At 45.5% G+C, this 13734-nt stretch overlaps 1 protein-coding gene across 8 annotated transcripts in view; it reads right to left on the bottom strand.

Annotated features, from left to right (window-relative positions):
• Window positions 1-13734, bottom strand: part of CASZ1 (castor zinc finger 1) — a 284376-nt gene that overhangs the window by 248844 nt on the left and 21798 nt on the right. For all 8 annotated transcript variants that reach the window (XM_027702933.1, XM_027702942.1, XM_027702935.1 and 5 more), the window contains one exon: window positions 5008-5085. The gene's annotated coding sequence lies outside the window, so the exon portion shown is untranslated. The remainder of the gene's footprint in view (window positions 1-5007; window positions 5086-13734) is intronic.

Below are 13734 nucleotides of genomic sequence, written 5' to 3'. Positions count from 1 at the left end.
CTAAGGTCAGCCTCAGCAGCAGCACAAGGCTGGTTCAAATACATCAAAAAAATCATTTGTAGGAAAAATCAAAGCAGATTGAAGTCAGCAAAAAGCTGACAGCAACTAAGGATCCATCTGATCGGCTATTCTGAAGGTAAATTTCTTAGGTGGGTTTTCCCTGGCACAATTGGATCAGCTCCAGTCAAATTGTGCAAGTTTACTGAGAAGACAAAAGTGGTAATTTTACTGATGCCAAGCAAAGGAGCTATGTAGTCTGATTGTCAGTCTGGCCAGTTTGTGAACTGAAGCTTCTTGAAACTCGTGTACCCCATCTTAGCACCTCTTCAAACTGAGAATACAAGGGCTGTAAAGTGGTAATTGCAGGAATCAAGTGCAGGAATAGCTTTGTAAGGCTGGTCTTTGTTCCAGAGCTATTGATATGGACTTACCATGAAGGACCTGCCTGTTTAATCCACAACTTTTCAAAACACCTGCCAGCAGTTCAGTGAATTCAGCAGCCAAACATCCCAGGATGCTCATCAGCTGGACTTGCTGATTTGTTGCTATCCATTCTTTCAAGTGTTCCCTTATCTGCTTTACATCAACAGCCAGGGTGCCAAGATGCTCATTACTTCCTAATGGTCCATATTCCATTTCTATATTTTTCTTCTTAAAGACCAATTAAAAAAAAAGTTAAGTAGCTCAGCCATTTTAGAATCACCATTGATTCCAGCTCTCTCCTAATTTATTAATGGGCTTACCTTCTCTCTCGTATTTCTTTCCCCCGATATACTTGGAAGAGCTCTCATTATTTATTGTGGCCCTTTGGGCCAACATTAACTCATTCTGTTTCCTACCTACACTGAAAGCTGGAAAGGTTTCTCCATTTGCCTGCTGGCTTCCTCCCCGTTGCTGGATGAGTTCAGACATCTAAAGGTTTTCAAATTTGAAACCCGAGGAAGTTCAGTATCATTGCTATTCAAGTCACACCAACTCCAACAAGCCTTGGAGATTAGAAATTGCAAAAGTGAGCATGTTCTAGTATCTCAAGAGCACAGAATTATACAGAGTTCCAGGAGCAGTCTATCTAATCCAGATTCTGTTGCCGTTACTTGAGAAACAAGTGCTTTGCAGAAAAAGCACAAGAAATCTGACAAAATTGGAGTAAAAATAATTAGAGTCCACGGAAGGCTCCATCGGCTCCAACCAGAACAAATCAAATACACAGGTTCAGCATTACAAAGTGTTCCAAGGGAGTCAGGCACATCTTTTCCTTGTTTTTTCTCTGTGTTCTGGGGGAATCTCAACCTGTGAGGGAAATCGTGTTGGCTGCCAGGATTTACAAGATTTTCTCTCTTTTCAGATGAGCAAATTATTCATAAGACTGAAGTAGGGAAATCCACTCCTCCCTGGCCACAACCAAGTTTCCCATCAATTAGGCAAATTGACATGATGTTTAACATTTTCCCATTTATGTTTTCAAAAGTACTGTAAAAACAATCCTTCAAATTGATATCCAAACTAACCTTGCCCTGTAAAGCAACCTCAGGAAAAGCTTTAGAAGGTAAAATTGCTAACCAGAAATCCTACCAGCAGTAGAAAGTCAGCCAAATACAAAAAAAGCTTGTAAGAATAAGGAGGGACTGTCTTCAAACAAAGCATTTCACACAGACATGCACTGGGAGAACTCACAGGTCAGATGTCAGATTAACATTCACAAGCCCATTCTAGAGAAAAATTATCTCTACAAAGATTTCAGGTGTCTGTGTTGTAAAGGAAATGAGGAAGACAAGGATGCCTATGGAGGCACAAATGGAAGGTCCAGGTGTGCACACCTGGGTGCAGCAGAAGGTTTCTCCTGTGGAGCATGTGCTTACACACAAACAGATCCTCTGCCTTTCCCACTGCTCCTCCTGCCCCCTGGGTGTGCAGCAGGGACAGAAAAGGCTCTCAGATGCACTCTGCCACCCCACAACCAGTCATGCCGGGCTATGTACACACTCTGCTCTCATCCTGACTCAGGTTTAGAGCAAGATGACTAAATACTAGTTTGCAATTGTGTTTACTCCCAGATTCATCCATCATTTTTCACGTTTCATCAGCAGAAGCAGGAGTGTAATCCAGCGAGCAGCAACATTAATCCCAAGGGAATGCCAATCCCTGGGGATAGCCAAGGCCCTGCTTCCTGTTTAACGAATATGCAGTGACTGGTTAGGCAAATTGTGTGTCTGCATTTCCTATGAATATCCCTGACCATCTATTCCCAGCTCTGTTTTCTATTTAAAGTTGGCATGATGGATGCTCAGAGAGATCCTGGATGCTCATCCCTAACAGAGAGTACAAGTATCAATTCTCCTGAGATAATTCAATTTATCCATTATCATCATCTGCAGCAGAGTAGCACCTAGATGCCATACAATGCCGAATGGACATACGCTGAGAGGCAGCTCCCATCCAGAAAAAGGGAAGTCTGAACAAATAAACATCCAGGGAAGAAAAAGAAGCTCAGGGATGGAAAGCTTCCCTCTCCTTGACCAGGCACACACAGCATGCCAATGGCAGAGCTAGGAAGACAGAACTCCTGGTCCCCAGCCCAAATCAACAAGCTAAGAGCTTGAGTAGCACTCTTTGGGTATGCACTCAAAACTCATTACCAAACAGGACAGATCGCCAGCTCTCCTTCCCTGATCCTTCAGTTCTTTATTGTATCAGCACTGGATGGCACAGAAACTCCAAAGATAGCAGCTCAGGAATCTCTTGCCTATTGCCTACTTGCCGGCAAAAAAGCTTGTTTTGATATTTGCAGGAGTGAATTAATTTGGTATTCCCGATAAGATCTCAGACACACCCCAATGACACTTACACCCACAGCCACAGAGCCTGATAACATCATCAGCTGACTTCTCAGCTCAGCAGCAGCCTTTTTCACCCGTTTCTAGGATTATGAAATACATATTTTGTGTGGCTGGCTAATGCCAAAGTTACAAAATCCATGTAATTAAGATTAATTTAAGAGCTGGATTGGATCAACTTGTGGCATCCACCCATTAATTAAAAGAAACACTTTGAATTTCAAGCGGCTGCCTTAATATTTCACTCTGTGCTGGCACTCTTAACCTCAAATTGGCAGGCGAGCTGCGAGTGCCCAGGTGCGAGAGGCTGGGGGCCATTGGATCGGGAGCGCTGCCTGCGTCGGGAGACAGGTGCCCTCTTCTGGAAGGTGCGGACACACCGCCTGCGCGGGCTGCGGCATTCCCTGCTCCCGTGAATCCCCACACACGCTCCTGGCTGAAGGCGCGCAGGCACGACACCGTGTCCGTCGGGCTGTGTGAATGTGCGTGTGACACACGGCTCTGCAGTGACCCACATACGCTGTGCACGGATCGGGACACGGTTGGTGCGTTACGTGGATGTTTATGAAAGTTTGTGCTTTTTACTACATGTGTACATGAGCTCTACAGACGAGTCTGTGAAACCCACATGTAATGGATTTTATGAGCTACACGAAGACAACACTGAAATGGGTATGTGTTCAAAGTTGTAGGGGATGTATTGCAACCATGTGGAAAAAACAGTGACAAATCATCTTCAAGAGTTCATATGGATGGCTTTGTATGTTGTTTAAGGGTCCTGCCTGCCCAACCCATCTCATCTTCCCATAGAATCTGACCATTGTTATTAACTATTTGCACTGTCCTAGCACCTAAACTCTTAAACAATCTGACATTGCCTTTGTTGCATAAACACGGAAGGGAATCTACAAACTGCCCTGAAGAGTTTACACTTGATGGTACAGAGTGTTAAAACCACATTATATGCTGAAACGTAAAACTTCAGGTCCCAAGATTACCTTTCATTTGGAATGGGTCCATTTACCCCCCGGGAACAAAATGAGAAATAACACAGATTTGGAATAACTTAATTTTTCAATTTGACTATGTTGATCACCTCATGCATACGGGGGAATATGAACAAAGATACATATATGCACCTTGGGACATGCTGATGTATATGCATGTAAGCACATTAATTCAAAGAGGAAGTTAATTTTGATAAGATGATGTACATGCACATAAAGTGTGTCAAATGTACAAGAATGTGGAGATATGTGCATATATATATATATACAGAAATTGCATTTATATGACCATATGAACATGTCTGTGAAGTTCCTTAAGCAAACTTGTCAGAGAAGACACAGATTATGTGTAAACAGCTGGAAAGATGCATAAGACCAAATGTTTTTTCTTACTGTCATGTTACAAAAAACTTAAAAATCTCTTTCAAATCCAGATTTTCTCTTGGATTCTACATCTGCCGAGTCTATTTGTTTTATGTATTTTTTATAATCTGAATTGCTCTCATGCAAAGACATAGTTTCAATTCATTTAGAACAAAATCTCTCCCTCTTCCCTTTATGACAGGGTCATATCTTCTTTGGGGGGAAAAAACTCCACCCCAGCACAGCACACTGTTCTCTGCAGCACCTCCTGTTGGGTGCAGTTAGTCTGGATTCTTCAAATATATCCCATCATTTAACCCATGGCCTGAGCTGAATCAGAGATCAATAAGTCCCTCATAACAGCTTCTGCTGGATGAGATGTAAACCAGCCCCTGTCTTTCTGCCTTATTCTCTCTCTATCATTACATCAGCACTCAGTGCTGTCTGAGTACAGGGCTTTGATCAAACCAGTAGTTTCCCTTCCAGACATCACCATGATCCATATCCAACTATCCTTCAGCAGGGCAGGCTCCAACACCCCTCATTAGTGGCTTTGTATTTGCAGAATTGTGGCAAGTACAGGCTGGATGAAAACTTGCATATGTTTAATATAATCTAAATAACCGAGCAAGTCCTGGATTTCGTTCAGTTTACAGATTGGCTGTGCCCAGTTCTATTACCCTCCCTCATTGCCTCTCCTGACAGCCTGATCAGCAGAGGTGATTCAGTCATTTACATTTCTGATACTAAATCAAGTTACAAGCAAATAAACCAATCAGATATAAAGGCAGGTATAACCTTACCTGACTGTGAAAGGCAGGCACATCTGGAGTGCAGTACAGCAAATGTTCAGAGCATGGCCAAGCTGCAGCCCAGTGCATCTGCAAGGGACAGGAAGAATTGGATTAACGTGCTATCCTGTACCAACTCTAAATCAATTGATAAATTTTATTTTTAAATAGGCATATCTGTATTTTTACAGCTTATGAATGAAAGGAAGGTAGGGTGAGAGGACTTGAGGTTTTCAGCAAGTGATCCAACAGCACTAGAATCTAGAATTAAGGAGCAACATGGCATTGTCTGTATTTCCAGCACCTCTGCTCAGTTATGCTTAAGAGTACCCCAAGATCTTTAACAACCAGAGATAACCAGAAGGTCACCCAAATGAGCCTGCAGAAGCTGCTGTAACTAATAACCAACACAAGTTTCCATGGTGAGGATTATAACAGAGCCACCTCCTCTGATACCGGCAGATCTCTGCCCTGCTGAGGCACACGAAGCCCACCTGCACCTGAGGCCGGGACACAGCAGCAGATTTGGAGGTGTCAGTGTACTCCACATGTGTTCTCATTCTTGGGGAAAATGTTCATGATTATTTCATTTTGTGGCAGTAATGGAAAATACATTTTAGTGCTTGTGTTCTGCATTTGCAATTCATGTTCCCATACATGATTACATTAAGTCTGTGTTCTGTCATTTTTGATGAATGTAGCTTGTTTTCTGTAAAAAACAGACTCTGGGATGGAAAGTGACAGAAGTGAAGCTGTAACAAAGGATGATCAATTTTTTATGGCCAGCACCAAATGCAGGGGAAGGCCCTGAATGTCTCTCTGAAGCTGGGGACCCTTCAGTCATGGGCTGAAGTATGACCCATTCCTGTCACCGTGCTGCTTCTGGCAGTCACAGGGCAGCAGTGGCCAATACTGCTTTCTTTTTTTGCCAAAGTTGATAAACTAGCTTTTCATTAACAGGTCAGTGGCTGAGAGCAATTTGGCCTCTGCAAACAAGTGTACACAGGTAAAAAGCAAGCAGCACAGCAGGCAGCAGCAGGTGGGTTTGATTCACTTATTAGCACAGTAACATCTCTGAGCCTCTGATACACTGTGCTGAACAAGGAACAGAGACCCTGGAGCAGGGGCCCTCTCTTCCGAAGTCAGAAAACCAAAGAAACAGGAGGAGAAGAAAGGCATGAGGAAGAGAAGGGATTTACTCAGAAATAAGTGTTGGAGGCTCCATTGGAGAGAATCGGGAGAGCTGCACTAGAGGTGACAACCCAAAGGACTTATTCAACTTCACAGTGACTTCAGATTGGAAAACCAGAGGAATGCACAGGCTGGAGCTTTCAGCTGATCTTGTTCAGACTGAGACCTCAAGTAAGAAAAATTGACCCCACATATTTGTGGGAACACGGGGTTCTGCTGATGACAGTTCCAAACCCAGGCTTGCACGTTGTTTTTGTTTGGGTGGTCGTGAATCAGATCTCGATCTCTGAGACTCATCAGTAACCACCCTGAACTTGGGGAACGGACACGGGAGTTTTTCTGCTTCATAAAAGCTGAGAATGAGGTCTCTTGACACACAACTCAATCTTGCTTTGCTGTTCAAAATTCTCACTTGGGCTACAGAGGAAGAAGTTGCGGGGCTGCTGGATTTGCTCCTGCCCCCCTCCCCCGGGACATGTGCTCACCATAAGCAGATGGTTTCAGAGATTAAGTTCTAAGGAGGCATTAGCAGGAATATCTGCACACAGCACCCTGGCAGCTGCCTGTGCTCACACCTGTTCTAAGTTTCACAGCTTTCAAAGAATCAGTGTTCAACACTTTTTTGCCCTTTCCTTTTTTGGAAAATACAAGCTTTGAGGGCAAATGCAGAGCCAGCTTCTACAGGCACTCAAGGTTTCTCCCCTTTGCAAGCAGATTCCCTGGAGCTGCACTCAAGTCCAGATTTTTAGCTATCATAGTCAGGCTCTGAAAGAGAATCAAGCTATTTCCCTAGTCCAGAAATTACAATTACAAAGAGAGCTGCAGTTTAGGTGGAAGTCAAAAGCCCTTATCACAGGAAAGGGAACTCACAACTGTTCTTGACCGTTAAGTACTGAAATAAAAATTATTGGATCACCACTGAAAGACTGAGAGACCCACCCTTCACACTTCAGTGTGTTTCTTTGGTCACGTTTCCTCTAATCATCAAATTTAATTCAGAGACATCAATAAGAAGAATGGCATGAGGTAGCACTGAGAGCTCTAACAGGGGCCTCCAGCTGCTGGGCTGGTTAAAGAACTCAACCCCAGGTACTGAGGATGGTGTCTTGTGACATGTGACACCACTAAATGAAGCTGGAGATGCTGAGCTTTTTGCAGGAAATGGGAAAGGGATCTCCCTTCATGTGAGGAATTTAGGCACAATGTAATCTGGCAGCCAGTCCATAGAAATAATAAAAAATATCAGCAGCAAAGTAACCATGTTGGAATGTCTCCTTGGCTTAGCCATACCCTCCAGGGGCTTGCCACCAAAAAAATGGGTATTTCACAGCCTAATGTAGCATCCAAGTTGCCACACAACAGATAGTGGAAAAACATGATATACATACAATAACGACCACTTGATTCATCCAGGTGTGCCTGACTGTGGGAAGTTAGGAGATGAGGAGCCCTTCCTGAGTATTCCTGAGGTATAAGTAGAATTCCCAGTGCACACAGGCACCTAGAGATGTACCAGCACTCCTCAGAGCTCAAGCATTTATGTGCTTGGGTGCACGTGCTCCCTGCTCTTGCTGTCCATGCATCAGCCCGTGTGTAGTGGTGCTGCATGTTCTGTCTCCTCTGCTGATAACAAGCAACAGTCTGATAACAGCCAAAACCTCAATCTGCTGAGCAGTGATGAGTCTCTGTCACCACATTTGGAATCAAAGATGCTTATCCAAAGTGATCCATAGACCTTTTTTCAGGCCTAGTGTAATACCCACACTCTTCTATAACAGCCAGCAGGAAAGTCCTCAGTCTTCAGTCTCTCTCCTACCCAACCTGATGCAGTGAGGTGTAAACATGAAAGGGATGCTACTGGTAGCAAAAAAACATTCCAGGCAAAGGCATGAGCATCAGATAAGAAAAAAACGGGGTAGAAATAGGAGAAAAGAGAGTGGGATTAGCACAGAAAACCAGAAGAAAAGCAAAGGTTCAGAGAGGGTGAAGAAATTTAGACTTCACAGAGCCAGAAAAAGGAATGAACGCAGAGAGGACAAAGATGGTCAAAGACACCCCTCACTTGCCCATGGCACTGTGCCACTATCCTATCCCACTGATCCAACCTCTCCTCACTGCTCTGCCAGCAGCACTCAGTGCTTATTAGCAACGTGCCATCTGCCTCCACCACTGCCAAGGGCCCAACCTCGGAATCAATACGGATCTGTTGGTGACATCTGTTGGGACGGGCCGCGGATACCAGTGGCTTTTCACCGAGCACACTTGTTTTAAACAATGCTCAGCTGGTACCCGCGAGCACTGGGCTGACCCCGCACCCCTGCACCCCTCACGGAGGGGATGTGCCAGGCGGCTCCCCACCCCAGCGCACATGGAGGGGATGCCAGCCAGACACCCGTGCCCCCCGCCCCAGCCGGGACACCCCGCTCGGAGGGGGCTCCAGAGGGGGTTCCGGAGTGGATTCCAGCCGGGACCCCCCGCACATCGGGGGCGCCAGCGGCTCCCCGCGCCCCCAGAGCGCCACCTGCAGCCCGCGGGGGCTCCATTGCGGGCCGGTCCTTAAGAACAACGAAGACTTGGGGGTTACACCCGCCCGCACCATCTACTGTAACAGGACCATGGTCCTGGAAACACAACCGGGGTGGTTACAACCTGAGCGGCATCGGGTATCTTGTGGACACCGAAAAATTAATGGAAAGGGACAACCACGTGAGGCAGGACAGGAAATTCCTGCTGCCGTGTCACGTGTGCCTATGCAGAGCCTGTGAGTGAGCAATTGTGAAAGAGCATCAACACTTTTTGCTGCCAGCTTTTTCCCTGGGTACCTGAGCACCTCCTCTCATGCCTCTCAGAGAGCTGCTGGGGCTCTTCGAGAATTTGCTCCTCCATCTGCAAGTCCATATCTGCCACTCATGGAGGTGTGCATTCCCAACAGCTTCCACCAAGCTGAAGTGCTGTGTACCAGTGGTTCTCCAACAGTGCCAATACTCCACTCCCAAAACAGTCCCTCTGTATACTTGAAGAAGGAATCCACTTAAAAACTGGTGAAATCCATGTGAAGAACTACATTTGCCATACACATCATTCCCTTTAGATAAGATTTTTCTACTCTTTGACACTTTGGAGAAGCTCAGAAACAATCAAAACCAAAATCCTTAGAACTCCAGAAGCACCCACGTAATTGTCACAATAGTCTTCCCTCCCTGTTTCTTAAAGATAAATCTGCTACCCCTTCATCCCCACATGAGTAAATGCAAGGTGGACAATATTTGGTATCAGGATTACAAACATATTTTGCAGACCAACACCAGAGCTAGACAAGGGAGCTCTAGAACTGTTAGAGGTGACAGTGGTTCCTACCCAGCACAGGAAGGAATGCCTGTATACTCCTCCTACAGAAATGAATGAACAGACCTTCAAACCCCACTGGCCTGGCACACAGAATGGCTACATCTCATGTTGGTTAAGAGTTTTCTACTGTTGATCATGTTGTTTTATCCACTCATTGGACTTCACAGCTTTGCTTGTGGCCCTGAGGCAGCAGAAGCTGACGCTTTGCCAGATGTATGAAATAAAAAACTAGTTCTGATGCAAGACAGTAAATTTCTTTAGGAAACAGTTCTAATGAATTTAGGTGAAATATAGAATAGAAGCAAAAACTCAGCCAGATACAGTGTAGCCTGGAGGAGTTCTGGATATTTGGTGAGCAGCCCCTGTGCATCTTGGCAGCCCTCTGCCCTCCCTCCACCATCAGGGGTGTGTCAGGCCATGCTTTGATCCCTTGCCAATTGTGACAGCCAGCCCCGCATGGCCATTTATAGAGCATTGCAAGGGCACTGTGTGACACTGCCAGCGTCACCCAGTGACATGGCCATGTCCATCAGACACCACACCTCCACTCCTCTCTTATCTGTTGACCATTTCCTCACATCTGATAGCAACGCACTCAGCAGAACTGGCCACTCTGAGCACCAGCAGAGTCAATCCCACACCCACGCCATCGGGGTCTGCTGCTCTCCTGAGATGTTAGCACCATTGGTTTAGATTCTGAAGCTAGAGCTTTTTTATCTCCCTGTCCATCACAGGCTCCGAGGACACTGGAGGCAGACAATGGCCACATAGCTTGGGCACAGGGTCCAGCATTAGAAGCCCAAGGAGCAGCTCCCAGTTGTGCCACTGGGGCTCTGCCGTAAGGATTTCACGCAGCAGTGCCTCAGTTTCCCCCTGTGCAAAGTGAGGATAAGGATAATGACCTACCTCCGAGGGTGTGGGGTGCAGATGGGTTAGCGACCAGCGCTACACAAACACCCCCCACCAACAAACCCAGCCTGGCACTGGAGGAGCCGAGGGCACCGCATCCTCCCCTCCCTGGTCCTGCTCAGGAGAACACTGCCTGCCAGGGCTCCCCCGCCTGCGACTGCGCGAGTGTCCAGCCAGCTCCGTCCTCATCGAACCACCCTGCGTCTATTTGATAAAGACGAATATTGCTTTTTAAATAAATATAAAAACTCCGCTTCCTCCTTGGCGAGTTCATTTTGAGTCATTTTATCTCTTTCCTCCCCCTAGATTTTTCCCCAAATAATGTGATTAAGTGAGTCAGCGTTCTGCTTTCCCTGACAGCCTCTGGATTTAATTCAGTTTGAGGACTGTGACCTTTGACTCCTTTTTACTATACTAACCCAGCTAAGAGAACACTTAGCGATTTCTCCGCTTCCTACTGGGAGAGTATCTGGTGGGGGGTGAGGAGGGGGAGCAGGGGTGGAGGGGGGAGGAAGAGAAACAAACTTTCACATAAAATTATGGTATATGGATAATTGAGAAGTTTAAAAACATGAATCTAATTGTGCTGTCCCTTGAGAAGCAGATATTGAGCCATCCTATAAAAGGCTTGGAGTATCCCAATGGTGATTTATTGCTAAATCCTAGTATTTTTCAATACATTATAGTTTTTAAATTGTGTTTAAATTGAGTGTAGAAGAGCAGAGGCCATTAGGAGATGCAGAAATGATGATTATATTTAAATATTCATGCACGCAGTACCTTATTATTGAATCTGAACACTAACAAAATCAATATTAAGTGCGGTTTGACATGAATTTATTTATGAATTTCGACTTTCTAAGTACTGTATTTTTTCACTCAAAAATTGTGAGTATAATGTAGTAATGATATCAAAACAGAGTGTCAGAGAGCATTAGCTAAGGAGGTTATAAACCTCCGTATTACAGGGCCCCATATCGCCCTCAAAAGTGCTTAGTGCACAAAACCAAAATGTTTGGGGTTTGTTTTTTTTTTTTTTAAACACGTAAATACACACACACACACGCACACACACACTCACTCAGAAATAGGAAGGAAATTCTCAGTCGGAAATTGCACTGCAGTGGCTTTGATTGCTCTCCGAGCCTGCTTCAGGGACCAGGCAAACTGGGATTTGAAGACAGACAAACCTGAATGGAGTGCTCCGGGCATGTGGTTTGTGGGGGCACTTTGGTGCTCCGAGGGGAAGGTGGCTAAAAGAGAGCAGCCCACAAGCACAGGGTGTAGCCAGGGTCCCAGCCAGAAAGGAACCAAAGACATCAGTCTGCACCAAGAACACACAACTCCTGCCCTACTGGGTCAGTCACACTGGGATCCCAGAAGGCAACACCAGTCAGTATTCCCATGAAGAGAGTCCAGGGGTAAGCTATGCTCACACTGGCTGGTAGGTCAGGTAGAGAAGGATATCCCACTCTCCTTTGTAAGTGTAATGCCAATAAAGAGAATGGAAACATGTCTCTTTCCATAACCAATGTGCAATATGGCAGGTACCTTGAGCAGTTTTCACTCAAAATGGTGCAAACATGAGAAAACTGGCTAGAAATTACCTTTCTTTGTCCTCTCGAAAAAAATATGCTTCTCTATTTTTCATGCTTCCTTTCTAAGGTGTATCTCAAGCAGGGCACTTGGTAATCAGGTTGGAACTTCCCCAGAAAAGAGAAAGACAGCTTTTGAAAGCTTGGCACTGGTGCTGCTCGTTTACCCAGGATCAGTTAATGGCAGTGCTGCAGCAATCCCCCTGCTTCCCAGACTCCTTGTCCTTTCAATTCCAACATTGCTGCTCCATTACCACTGCCACCTCTGGACACCTGGTAGGTTTTTGATGGAGCCATCACTCCCTCCTGCTTAAATGAGCAGAGATTTCAGCAGTGGGAGACAGAAGCCTTTTTGGTAATGGGGAGGGGAATAATTCAGACTAAAGCCTTGACATAAGGGGACACAGAGGAGGGGCTTGCACAGACCTGTCTACAGATAAGTGATGTATATTAAAAGCTAGTGCTCTTCCTCCCCCACCAATTAATTTCAAATGTGAGAAGACTTTTGAAGATTTATTTGCTATTGACAGGAACCTGGACTGAGCCCTCCACATGCTGTACTGTGCATCCTCCTTTGAGCCCAGCATTGGTTTAGAGACACTATAGAGCCCACAGGAGACCCTCACCCCGCTTCCCTTCTTTAGTATAAAACACCCCTATCCCGACATCCCTCCCAATGGAAAGGGCTATCCTTTCATCCTTTCTGCTTGGGAGCCACACACCTGCAAGTGTCAGACCACCTAAAGTAAGACAAAACAGTTTTGGTATCTCTGGGTCCAGTCCATTGCCAGAAGCCCACAAGGGGCAGCAACAGATACCATGGGAGCAGGATTTCCTAGTCCTTGCTCTCTGTAGAGACAGGTATGGAAAGAAAAACAGTCTGATTGAAGGGAAACATTATTCACTTTTGTCTTTGATTTCTGACCATGACCAGGAACCAATACTTACTGAACCCAACCCAAAGCCATACTGCCTTCAGTAACACCAGATATCCAAAGAGTCAATATTTAAGAAGGCTCAAGCATTACATTTGAAGCAGATTGTTGAAGAGCACAGCCCAGCATACTCCTAGTTTTCTCAGGTCTCTAAAATACCAGGTATTGGCAAGCAAGAGCTAGAGATGCCAAGCAAACTGCACAGCACAGGAATGGTCTGCAGTCCTAAGGGAAATCTCTTCTGCTGGGAAGTCGCCTTGGTAAGCCCTCCAGCAAAGTGAACACCATTCTGCAGAGTACAAGCTGAAGACAACACACCCCTGGAAATCCTTTTGGATGCAGAATTTCTGCTCAGATTAATCTTTCTTTCCTCCTTGTTCTCAGGCTTGCCTCTCTCTTCTCTGCTCATGCTAGCATTTCCCAGTACAGCCTGCCAGGCTCTTAATGGATTGGCAACGTTCTTCAGGGACTGGAATTGACACAGAAACACATGTAAAGTATCCCCTCTTGGAAGGGGTTTGATCATGGAGCACTGACATGATGGCAGATCACACTGCCTACACAGAGGCCGCACACGACAGGGCAAGCAGCAGCAAAAACATCACTCATTAAAATTAATTCCTTTCTCATTTTCATCTTAAAAGGAATGCTCAGATTTAGTGGTCTCAGCTGAGTCTCTGATGGATAGAGGTCTGCATTAACAGAGCCCATCGTACCCAGTTTGACTTGGTTTATGCTCTGCAGAATGGATTATTTCGGTG

This window comes from Neopelma chrysocephalum, unplaced genomic scaffold, assembly GCF_003984885.1.
Source record: "Neopelma chrysocephalum unplaced genomic scaffold, ASM398488v2 Primary Assembly neopelma1_200, whole genome shotgun sequence".
Lineage (NCBI taxonomy): Eukaryota > Metazoa > Chordata > Aves > Passeriformes > Pipridae > Neopelma > Neopelma chrysocephalum.
This window is presented reverse-complemented; position numbering and strand designations above follow the sequence as displayed.